General features: G+C 35.4%; 1 protein-coding gene and 1 pseudogene across 1 annotated transcript in view; one reads left to right on the top strand and one right to left on the bottom strand.

Moving 5' to 3' along the window:
* Positions 1–12,589, top strand: part of TMEM196 (transmembrane protein 196) — a 332,570-nt gene that overhangs the window by 250,240 nt on the left and 69,741 nt on the right. The gene's annotated exons all lie outside the window — the stretch shown is intronic.
* LOC103000469 (ADP-ribosylation factor-like protein 6-interacting protein 1) lies at positions 3,228–3,839 on the bottom strand (annotated as a pseudogene).

The following is a 12,589-nucleotide window of genomic DNA, read 5'->3' as shown; positions in this document are numbered from 1 at the left end:
GAATGTAAATTGATACAGCCACTATGGATAACAGTATGGAGGGTCCTTAAAAAACTAAAAATAGAATTACCATATGACCCAGCAATCCCACTATTGGACATATACCCTGAGAAAACCATAATTCAAAAAGAGTCATGTACCACAATGTTCATTGCAGCACGATTTACCATAGCCAGGACCTGGAAGCAACCTAAGTGGCCATCAACAGATGAATGGATAAAGAACATGTGGCACATATATACAATATTGAGTTATTTGTAATGAGGTGGATGGACCTAGAGTCTGCCATACAGAGTAAAGTAAGTCAGAAAGAGAAAACCAAATATCGTATGCTAACACATATATATGGAATCTAAAAAAAAATGGTTCTGAAGAACCTAGGAGCAGGACAGGAATAAAGAGGCAGAAGTAGAGAACGGACTTGAGGACACGGGGAGGGGGAAGAGCAAGCTGGGACGAAGTGAGAGAGTGTCATTGACACATATACACTTCGAAATGTAAAACAGATAGCTAGTGGGAAGCAGCCGCATAGTATAGGGAGATCAGCTCTGTCCTTTGTGACCACCTAGAGGGGTGGGATAGGGAGGGTGGGAGGGAGACACAAGAGGGAGGGAATATGGGGATATATGTATACGTATAGCTGATTCACTTTGTTATACAGCAGAAAGTAACACAACATTGTAAAGCAATTATACTCCAATAAAGATGTTAAAATATCTGAAAGACCTACAATAACAAGCCCAAAAGAACTAAGAAAATGGTAATAGGAACATACATATCGATAATTACCTTAAATGTAAATGGATTTAAAGCTCCCACCAAAAGACGTAGACTAGCTGAATGGATACAAAAACAAGACCCATATATATGCTGTCTAGAAGAGACCTTCTTCAGACCTAGGGACACATACAGACTGAAAGTATGGGTATACACTAAGAGATGCCTAAGTTTGGATATATTTATTTTTGCCTTTAATTTGTCTTGTTACCTATTGTTTGTCTCTGAGTAGATAAGAAAGATAAAAGGTCGGTATTATGGAATATGTTAATGTACCTCTGTTGTGTCATTAAAGCTAATGATATTTTTAAAGTTTTGAACAAAATAAAAAATGCAAGTCTTTCTCTTCTATTCTCAGCTCATAAAACAGTGCCTTGTAGGCAGGCATTAATTATTTTTTGGCTAAATGATGAAAGATTGAACATAGTGGAAAATACACATACCTAAATTAGGCTCAGTATTTAAATAGAAAATGGACAAATTATTAGGCCTTGCCAAATCCAATTTTCAGAACCATATTGAATCCTAGATTTTGTTTGGGTATTTAAGTGCCATGGAATAAGTTCAATCCTTATATATTTGGAAATCAATTATTTAATCTTTTCTTATTCCTTAAATCTCTTTGAAGTTCAAAAAGTAGTACAGTATTAGATTTCCTATGTAGAAGTAAAAGTATAATAAGAATTTCTGATTCTAGCAAGCTCTACGTACCAAATCTTTTTGTAAATATCATTGTTTATATAGAAAAATAAACAAAACCCTACTAGGTGAAATGGACAAGTTACTATTTTGCTGGGATACCTCACAGAGGAAACATGTTTTGCCAGGTTTTTTCTAAATCTCCTGTAAACAGATGTCATACATATAATGCAAGGTATCATGGTAAGACTCTAAGACCAATTAATACCTTATGGGACAATTATATTCTCATAAAAGAAGCATTAGTTCACCCTTTTTCTGTCTTCTGGTTTATAAATTGTCTATTCATAAGATAGGTATAATCATTCTCCTCAAAACTTATATATGAGAAATATCACACTGTGTTTTTTTTTTTGGGGGGGGGGCTTCCAGCTTTTTCATTTTTCCCCTTTTACACAAAACAAAGTAGAAGAAATAATATGGGATTAAAACTGCAAAAGTAGTTAATTGGTAGAACACACATACACACAAAAATCTAGGAAGACAAGCTTATTTACAATGAGGAAACACATGTAAATTATGGTAGTTTGTATACGAAACATTAAAAAAGAAAAGTCAAACATGCTATATGGGTGCCACTGTTTACAGCAATATTGAAGGGGAGAAAACAACACTTATTTAGGAACAGATATACCACAAGGTCCAGGTTTTACAGCATCAGTGCAATAAATTCACAAAACTATATTACAGCTAGTTAATCAGTTTAAGAATTGTTCCCAAATATGTCACATTTCCAGCCCTCAGAGGTTCATTCCTACAGATTTCAACTACTCCATCTATGGGAACCAAAAGCAGCCAGTGTTACCATAAAATAAGAATCTTGAGGCTTACCTTTAAAGGCTTATTCTGGTCTTGAAAAACTAGCAGGATTTTCTACTGAAATGAATCTTGACTAAACACAGGATGAGTTTTGTTCTTTATTGGCTGGTCTTGGAGTGAAGGTCATAGACATGACTCTTAACCTATTATGTACTTTAGTTTCAGTTAGCTGAAAATCTGAAATTAAAAGCATGCTAAAAATCCTAAATACCATCTTGCGTAAGCCTGCTACTAAAAAGCCCTTAAGGATGTACTAACTTCAAGTTTAAGTGCACGGGAACAAGGGTTCTAAGCCTGTCAGATTCCCCATTTGGGAGGAAAGATCAATGTTTCCAACAAATTGCTAAATTCTGCACAAGGGAGAAGCCAACACATACTAGGCCATGGAGTTACTTTCATTGTATTCCATGAGGATTCTTCTCCCACAGTATCGAAACAGAATGAGGAATGAATCTTAACTAGTCTTTTCATCAGAAGTGGTAAACTTGGTTTCTGTATTCACGAAGCCAGACAGTTGTTTAAGCAGACTGTGGAAGCAGACAGTAGAACCAGCTTCCTTTAGTCACAGAGCACTATCTTGTATCCAGGTAAAGCAAAGATCAACTTGAACAGTTATCCCAAGCCACTGTTAACTGTACTAAAGGATGAAGTTCACCACTATATTATTTTAAAAGTAAGAGTTCAATTATCCCTGGGTGAGAAAAACCAAGACAAGTGGTAATGATGAATGAGTTGTCCATATAAGGCCAGCTGATGACAACGCACCCTTGAAGACACTGGGCATAAAGCCTTACTTGGCAAGTCGGAATTTCTACTAACTAAGGGTTAGCAAAGAGCTACATCTGTAACATTTTAGTATCCAGACAGCATAACAGACACTGTCCCCAAGGACAATGTATACGCCATTAATCACACTGAATAAAGCAGATGTATTATTCATTTTTCTTTTCTTTTTGTTTGAGAAGCTTGTTTATCTCTCTTTTGGCCATTCCAATGTACTTTGAAATGATTCCATGTTGGTTTAGTCCAGGAAGCAAGAGTAAGAAAGTCACTATCAGGTAGGTGAGAAGGAGGTTGTGGACTTGCTGTCCCACCCAAGCAACCGCAGCAAGAGAAATGATCATGGTCATGAAGTACATTTTAGGCTTTTCTTCCTTTAGCGTAAAGAGGCGTTTCCACCAGCCCACAGCTCTGCGTGGAGTTTTTACTAGATTGCTGCAAATTTCATGGAATCTCTGCTGTTGCTCAGTGGTCCATTTATTGGAGCCAAAAATTCTAGGCGCTAGAATGGGAACAAGGTAGTCAGCCAAGCACAAAAACATAACAAAACAGGAAACACCTGACAGAATGGATGGATCTGGATAGTAAATAGTCAGAAACACCAAAGAAACCACACCTATGATGGCAGGTGGAAACCAGGCTCTTCCCCATTGGAGGACTTCATCTGCCATCAGCATCACTTCTCCCTATCCTTGCAGCTGGTCTTCCAGACTTGCAGTCTCTGCAGCCAGCAGGTTGGTGCTGCGATTATCTCCTTCCGCCATTGTTCCCGAGGTGCCCCCTCAGCGAGCACAAGACGCCCCCAAAACCCGGCCTTCCTCAGAGGCACTCACGACAACCCTAGCCCACACTGTGTTTTAATTTACATACTTTGACTTAAATCACCATTTCCAGAGTTTCTAATAAAAGTCATTACGATGGAGGCCCGGGGAGACATTTTTGTTTTGCCCAAGAATTGTTGTATAAGAGTTCAAGAGATCATAAACAATTCAGAAAGTTGAAAAATGATTTTGTCCTTGATTTATCGTGGTCCACCCTGAGAAGGTCATTATCCAAATCAACCCCTCCCCAACCAACAGTTCCATAAAAGTTAAGTCCAAAGCCCTAAATATTTCATTGTATATAATGATTTACTTTTTTCTTTTGCTCCAAGAATGGGACTACCTATAATTCATCCCTGGGAGAACTGACAAAATATTCATTTCTTGTTAAGGAAATATTCATTTCCGGTTAACTTTCTTGTAGAACCTTGGTTGGGAAAGGGTGGTCTGAATCCATGTGATCCGTTTTAAGCCTATTCGTTGACTACTTACAACATGCATTCATCTCCTCCCAGCCACTGGGACTGTTTAACATTTCCAAGGCCCCTGTACCAGCAATCACGTGTACCAGTTCCATCAGATCTCTTTCCACCTCCCAGGCCCCTTAATGAGCATGAGGACCAGATTTCATAACCCAGAGAGAAATTACCTCCTTCACTATTCTTTTTTTTTTTTTTTTTTTTTTTTTAAGGATTTTTCTTTTTTTTTTTTTTAATTAATTAATTAATTTATTTTTGTCTGTATTGGGTCTTCGGTTCGTGTGAGGGCTTTCTCCAGTTGCGGCAAGCGGGGGCCACTCTTCATCGCGGTGCGGGGACCGCTCTTCATCGCGGTGCGCGGGCCTTTCTCCATCGCGGCCCCTCCCGTTGCGGGGCACAGGCTCCAGACGCGCAGGCTCAGCAATTGTGGCTCATGGGCCCAGCTGCTCCGTGGCATGTGGGATCTTCCCAGACCAGGGCTCGAACCCGTGTCCCCTGCATTAGCAGGCAGATTCTCAACCACTGCGCCACCAGGGAAGCCCTCCTTCACTATTCTTAATCCTCATAAATCCAGTCTTCCCCAACCTCTCTTCAACCCTTCCAAGAGTTCTCCAATTCTTCCCCCCTATCAAAACAAAGCCTCCTGGCTCTCTATTGGAGCAAAGGAAGTCTTAAGATCAACTTGCTCTTTTGAAAGAGGAAATAGAAATTACCTCTTATTCTTTCTTGAAGAGGCTAAGAAGCAATAGAGCAAGATAATTTCTCAGTTAGTCTGTTTAGACATGAATATCTGAACTGGCTTCATGCTCTTAACTGTTCCTCCCTGAGGTGCAGTATTTCTTAAGCTTCACAACCTTCTTCCAGTCATGGCACAGAGAGGAAATCATGGGAGATTTATGGCCCGTTGGAGAAAGATGGAGAGAATTTGGGGACATCTCTATGGGATTTTATTTTTTAAAAATCATTTCATTTCCTTTTTACAGCATAATTTTGATTAAAAACCATTTAAAGTATTAGGGAAAATATTACATTTTGAATTTGTATAAAATTTCTAGATATACTCTAACAAAAATTTTATGGAAAATAATATTATATCAAGTTTTTTTTCCATGAAATGGATACATAATCCCTGATCAAAATTTTGCTAAAATTCAAATTCTTGACAAGAAACTTTTTTTGGATCAGTAGTTGGTAATAATTTTTTAATTTTGTTTTTATTTTTTATGTGCTTCTAATACATTTTTTATTGAAGTATAGTTGACTTAAAATATTATATTAGTTTCCGGTGTACAACCTGGTGATTTGCTATTTTTACAGATTATACTCCATATAAAGTTATCATAAAATATTGGCTATATTCCCTATGCTATACATTACATCCCTGTATCTTATATATTGAAAAGATATATGCACCCCAATGTTTATAGCAGCATTATTTACAATAGCCACGATATGGAAGCAACCTAAGTGGTCATCAGTAGATGAATGGATAAAGAAGATGTGGTATATATATACAATGCAATATTAGCCATAAGAAAAAGAATGAAATTTTGCCACTTGCAACAGCATGGATGGAACTAGAGGGTATTATGCTTATTGAAATACGTCAGACAGTCAAAGACAAATACTGTTTGTTTTCACTTATGTGTGAAATCCAAAAAATAAAACAAATGAATATAACAAAACAGAAACAGACTCACAGATACAGAGAACATACTAGCAGTTACTGGAGGGGAGAGGGTGGCAGGAGGGAAAAAGTAGAGGAACGGAATTAAGAGGTACAAGCTACTAGATATAAAATAAAGCAGATAATAATTTTAAATCATTACTATAAATCATCATAAATGATAACATTTGAAATGTAAAAATTCTAGCAGCAATTTTTTTCTGTAATTTACAAATGTACTTTTGAAATTTTTTATGGTAGTGTGAATGCTCTTCAAATTCAAGTAGATTTTTTTATATCAAGTGTTTCCTAATAACCATCTGTAATTGTAAAACTGTTTGCACCTGGCTTACATAGAACTAAAAGGACACAAGAGCCACGAAAGGAATTTTCCAATAAACATGAAGACACTACTACCTAAAGCTGCACCTTTCAGAAGCTTCCACTTGGCCACCATTCCTTTTCACTGACTCTATCACCTTGTACTACTCCGTTGATCCTTAGGTACCTGGAGTAGGGTTCCTCCATGAGCCACTTTATCCAGGGAATATGTTTGCACCTGGCTAATTAAGCAGATGTCCAAAAGATAGAGCACCTCCTTGGCAATGTTCACTATCACATACCATACCAGCAAGTACTGGATGGTACTGAATAGTCTACTGCCTGCAATGATTGCAGATTCACCCAGCACTGAGAAGTATCCAGCAGTGGGTATGGGGAGTGATGAGGGTAAGGAGGAAGGGTTCCATCCACCCAACACCCCACCCTACCAAGCACTCTAAAGCCTGACAAGCCAGATATTTCTTGGCACATATGTAATACATTTTACCGTGCTGCCAAGTGGTGAAATACCAGTACCAACCGCTGACTTAGGCAATTTTACAGGATTCACTCTTCCTGATTGTCTCCTCTTTGATTCCTTGGCCTTGTTTCAATTTCTCAGTCCAGCACTATAAAATAAGATTGCAGTTGAATGTTCTACTTTTTAAAAATCTTCAGATTTCTCCCTTGTGTGATATTGTCAAAATGTACTTCTCACCACCTCTAACACTACCTTTCTAGTTCAAGATTTTATTTACAATTGCAATAGACTCCAACTGCTTCCATCCCTCAGTGGATTGTATCTAGAGTCAGCAGATTAGGAAATTGATTTTATTAAAATGTAAATCATATCATGTCACTTCTTTTCTCAAAAACCCTCAATCTATCCACTTAGAATTAAATACAAAATATTACCACAGTCAAGCAGGCCTAAATAATCTAGTCCCTGGCTACCCCTTCAACTTCATTTCCACCCAATTTCCCCCTAACTCACTAGGCATTGGCCATTCTAAAAACACTTAATACTCACTTCTTCCCTTTGTCTGCTATGCTTTTTCTCCAGTTCTTCTTTGAGTTCACACGCTCACTTTATTCAGGTGTCTCTGATCGTGTGTCACGTACTGGACACTATCTAAACTACCCTTTTGTCACTTCATTCCCATAACTTGACTTAATTTACTTCACTATTTGAAATTATGTCATATAATTATTTGTTGACTTGTTTGTTGTTTGAATCCCCCACGGGATGTAAGCTGTTTTAGGGCAGATATTCTGTCTTGTTTATGGGATATCTTCAGTAGCTAAACTAGTGTCTGGTATATAGTAAGCACTCCATAAATATTACCCATTATTCATCTTCAATATTATCTCATGAATCAATATTACCTTGTCCTTTTGCCCAGAAAATGTTTCCAGAGTCTGAGTCCATACCTAGAACCCCAAGTCAAGATCTGGTGTGAGGGTGAGGTTAAACTAGTTAGAATAATTCAGAATGAAAATTAATCAAACTTCAAAAATTATTATGTAATATCTCTCTTCCTAACTCAAGGCCCTCATAATAAAGTTTGATCTACTTCTTTAAATCTTCTTCTGTTATAGACAATGCCATTGTGACTGTCCAGCCAATCAGTAAACCTATAATTTTTAGTTACTGTTGGGTATGTACAGAGTTCTGAACTAAGAACCATTCATAAGTTATCAAGGAAATGTAAAAGCTACTTTTATTACTCGAGATTTTTCTGATTGAAGATAACAGGAAGTGAAATTAAATAGTAATTTTGTTGGTGTCTACGTGGCCTGAAAATGGAACAGAACTTTCGATCTTTCGTGTTTATTCCCAATAATTGGCATATTTGCTAAGAGAATATAGTGTTGACTGAGTAGAAAGGGTTTCCTTTGAAATCTCAGAAACTTTATGCTTATTCAGCACCTGTGGCATAATGATCTACTACAGTTATGGCCTATCAACCCTTTCATATTATTGGATTTTTCATATTCCCTTATCATTACTTAAGGGCAGAGGAATATGCTTTTTTACAGCTTAAAGATTTCTGATTTAAAAAAAAGACCTGTTTAAAACTTGTAATTTATTCCCCTGGTTTCTTAAGCTGACAATATTTAACATAACTTCAATTTCCAAGCATTATCATTATTAACTTTAATTTCTAAATTAAAGTATCATAAAACGATGTTCTCTGGAGGTTTTGAGATTCATATGCATTTTCCCACCCATGTTAAGTGACCCCAGACTGCTGTGCTTTTTAGTTCCTGTTTCTTATTGTATGACTTTTCCTGATTAAAAATTAATACAAGTTTTTGTTCCCAAATTGAAAAGTACAAAAAGCATAAGGGAGAAAATAATAAACATCTAATAAACATTAGAGTACCAATAAAATGATTGTGTAATTCCTTATAGTGTTCTTTATATTCATACTTTTAAAGAAAACTAGGATTGTTTTGTTTATTTATATGATTTTTAAAGTATAGTTTCAAATCGTATTTATAGCTAGAAAATATATGATTTTAATATAATTTTAACACTATGAATTATTCTATCTTATAACTTTACAATTCTTTATTTCACTGTTAGACTTTATGTGGAAAATTGGGCTGATTTTAACTTTTTTCCTACAATAATACTGTTGTTAACATTCTTATATGTAAATCCTTTTGATCATCAATGAGTATTTTATTAGAGTAAAATGCAAAGGTTATTACTGAGTCAAAGTGTATAAGCGTTTTCAATACTCGATATGTATTGCTAAATATCTTTTTAAAATATCGTACCCATTTATATTTCCACAGTATTTATGAGAATAACCATTTAACTTTACTCCAGTAACAATAATTATTATTTTAAAATAATTTTTTGCCAGTCCAATAGGAAAATTAACGACCAGCTGCACATTTTGTTTGCTCCTGAGTCTGAACATTTTTTAACGTGTTAACTGGCCATTTGTAATATTTTGTTTGGGTGTGAAAATTGCCTACTCATACACTGTGACCTTTTAAATCAGGTTGTTTTCTTTTTGTTTGAAATAGTTATTTATATGTGAAGACTAAAACTTTATCATAAATGTTTCACATTTTTTCCAAGTATTTATTTTAATTTTATCTAAATGAATCAGTGAAGGAAGCAAGGAGAGACAGTCACCATGCTGATCTGATTTTTTGTAATTAAATATAACTAGCTGAAGAAGTTGAAGTGGATAGTCTTAGAAAAATAACATCGTTATCTCTCAGTTTTTCATAAAATCTTTTTTCTTTAATTTTTCATATATTTGTTAAACAGGTATTTATTAAGTATTTGTTCAGTAAGTTTACAAGTTAGTGTCAACTCAAAAAGCAGGAAACAAGCACTGACATAGTAAAATATACACCCAAATCTCTAGAATACATAAGATGAGGCACTGACCAGACACACTAGTTGTAAGATAGCTGAACTGGACAGGATTCTATTAGAACCAAAATTGTGATTATAACTACAAATTCCTCATTTGGGGGGAAATAAAAAGATAAAAACTATTAAGTCTTGTGCCTGCCCAGGAACTACTCAGCCGTGTATTTTGAGGGAAATAGGAAAAGCTAAAAGCGGGGGCATATACATGATGATAAACATTGGAGTGACAGGAATCTGGAACTATAGAGGCAGAAAAGCAAGAGGCATAAATGAGCAGAGGCTTGTTAAAAATGCCAAAGACAGTAAAAATGACATTTTTAGAAATGTTCAGAACAAGAAGAATGAGGCCAGAATAGGCCCACTGCTTGGGGGGAATATGACGTACATAATTCTGGAAGGAACAGCTAAAGCATGGGATGACAAAAAGAAGATTCAAAAAGATCTCTACAGGAAAGCATGAAGGGCCGAAGCTAACAAGATGAAATTAGATAGTGATAAATAAATCAACCTGTCCTTATGTTAAAAAAAAAATCAACTGAACAAGTGTAAGATTGGGGAAACAGGACGGTCTACAGGAAAAATACTCTGGGTTTTTCATTGATTGAAAACTCAATATGAATTTGTCATTCAGAGTGCAGCCAAAAATGGCCACAATCATTATAGAGCACATTTACAAAAATACAGAATTACAGAGATAATTATGCTGCAGTACTTGGCCCTTATCAGAACACACCTGTTACACTTTACACAGCTATAAATGTTTTTACTTTAGAGAAACAGGAGCAAGTTAAGACTCACTACTATCAGTGACCTGGACCATTTTGAATGATCTTTAAGAGACTCAGAAATTTCTCCTGTAAATGTTGAACATGACACAAGGCATGAAAATTGTAAACTATTTGAATGACTGTGATAACAAAAATAGGTTTTACTTGTTCTCTGTTGCTCCAGAAGATAGAACTGAGTGCAGTGGATGGAATTCACAAAAAATCTAGATGTTGGTCTAATATTCAGACTTTTTTTTAACGCATTGTGTTCCTAGTCACTGGAAGAGTTGAAGAAGAGGTCAGGAATATGGTAGAAAGGATTTAAATATAGGATGAAATCTAACAAGAGGGATTTTCGTGACCGTATCAACTCTACCATTCTATGCTAACCTACTTTTCATATTTGTTAATGTAACCTAATAGCTTTTTCTCATCAGTTAATCTGTTTCTAAAATAATTATATAAATAGTTGCTCAGTTAATAAATGCATAACAAAATGAGTATTAAATATCTTAGCACTCATTTTTTAAAGTGTTTAAGAGAGTATCAGAAATCAGAAATAGGTGTGAAAACTGTCTCTTTCTGGCAGCAAAAATTTGAGCAGAACACTGCATTTCACTGAACCTCAATAGTCAAGCAGTTGGTTCTTTTTAAGGTAAAAAGCAAGTCTCAGCAGAAATTATCCCTGGTTTATTGATTAGGACAGTTGATGGATAGTTTTGTTTATTTCTTCTACATACTTGCTGATTTTTTTCTCTAGTTGTTCTAGCAGTTGGGTATTTAAAATCTCCAAATATAGTGGAATTTTCCATTTCTCTTTTAAATTCTATCAATTTGCCTCATATGTTTTTACATTTTCTTTTTGGGATTTTTTACATTTATGATTGTTATGCCTTTGTATTAGTTAGTTTATTGCTCTGTAAAAAAAAAAATTATGCCAGAATTTAGTGGCTTGAAACAACATTTATTATCTCACAGTTCTGGAAGTTGGAAATCTGAGTGCATCTTAGGTGGGTCCTCTCTTGCAGTCATGGTGTTGGCTAGGTATTCAGTCATCTCAAGGTTTCCATGGTCAAGGATCTGCTTCCAAACTCACTCATGTTGTTGGCAGGATTCAGTCCCTCCTCCTGTTGTTGGACCAAGAGTGTTAATTCCTCATTGACCATTGCTCTGAGGCTGCCCTCAATTCTTTGTCTGTGGGCCTCCTAACATATTAGCATATTACCATCAGAGAAGGCAATAGAGATGACCATAAGATGGTAGTCAGAGTCTTTTGTAACCTAGCTACAGAGGTGACATCCATCACTTTTATCAAATTCTGTTAGTTAGAAGTAAGTCACTAGGTCTAGTCCACATTCAAGGGGAGGGAATTATACAAGGGTTTGAGTACCAGTAGGCAGAAATCATTGTGAGACATTGTCAGAAGATAACTACCACAATCTATTTGTTAACTTAAATTTTTATCCTTTTATTATGTCCATTCCTATCTCTGGTAATAATTTTGTTTTGAAGTATATTTTATCTTTTATTAATATAGCCACTGTTTGCATGGAATATCTTTTTCCTTCCATTCACTTTCTATCTAACTTTTTTTCCTTTAAAGTGTATATCTTGTGTACAATATATGATTGTTTTGTTTTCCTTCTATTGTTTCTGATAATCTCTGCCTTTTAGTTGTAATTTTTATTTCATTAATGTTTAATACAGTTTTTTAATATCATTGAATACTGTTGTGCCATTTTATTTTTTGATTTCTACTTGTCTCCTCTATGTTTGTTCCTGTGTTTCTCCTTTCCTGCCTTTTATTTGGATTTTAAAATATTTTTTAGAATTCAATTTAAGTTTCCTATTTTACTTCTTGGCTATATTTCTGTGCTTAGTTATATATTTTGCATTTCCTTTTGGTTACATCAGGAATTACAATACATCCTTAACTTGTCATAATACACTCAGAGTCAATTATGTACTACTTCATTTAAATATGAAAATCTTGTAAACATAAAGAATCATAGTTCCCACCCTTTTCATTATAATTTATTGTATATAACAATCTACATACA

The sequence above is a fragment of the Balaenoptera acutorostrata genome, chromosome 7 (assembly GCF_949987535.1).
Source record: "Balaenoptera acutorostrata chromosome 7, mBalAcu1.1, whole genome shotgun sequence".
Taxonomy (NCBI): domain Eukaryota; kingdom Metazoa; phylum Chordata; class Mammalia; order Artiodactyla; family Balaenopteridae; genus Balaenoptera; species Balaenoptera acutorostrata.
The sequence above is the reverse complement of the archived record's forward strand: the minus strand, read 5'-3'. Positions and strand labels throughout refer to the sequence as shown.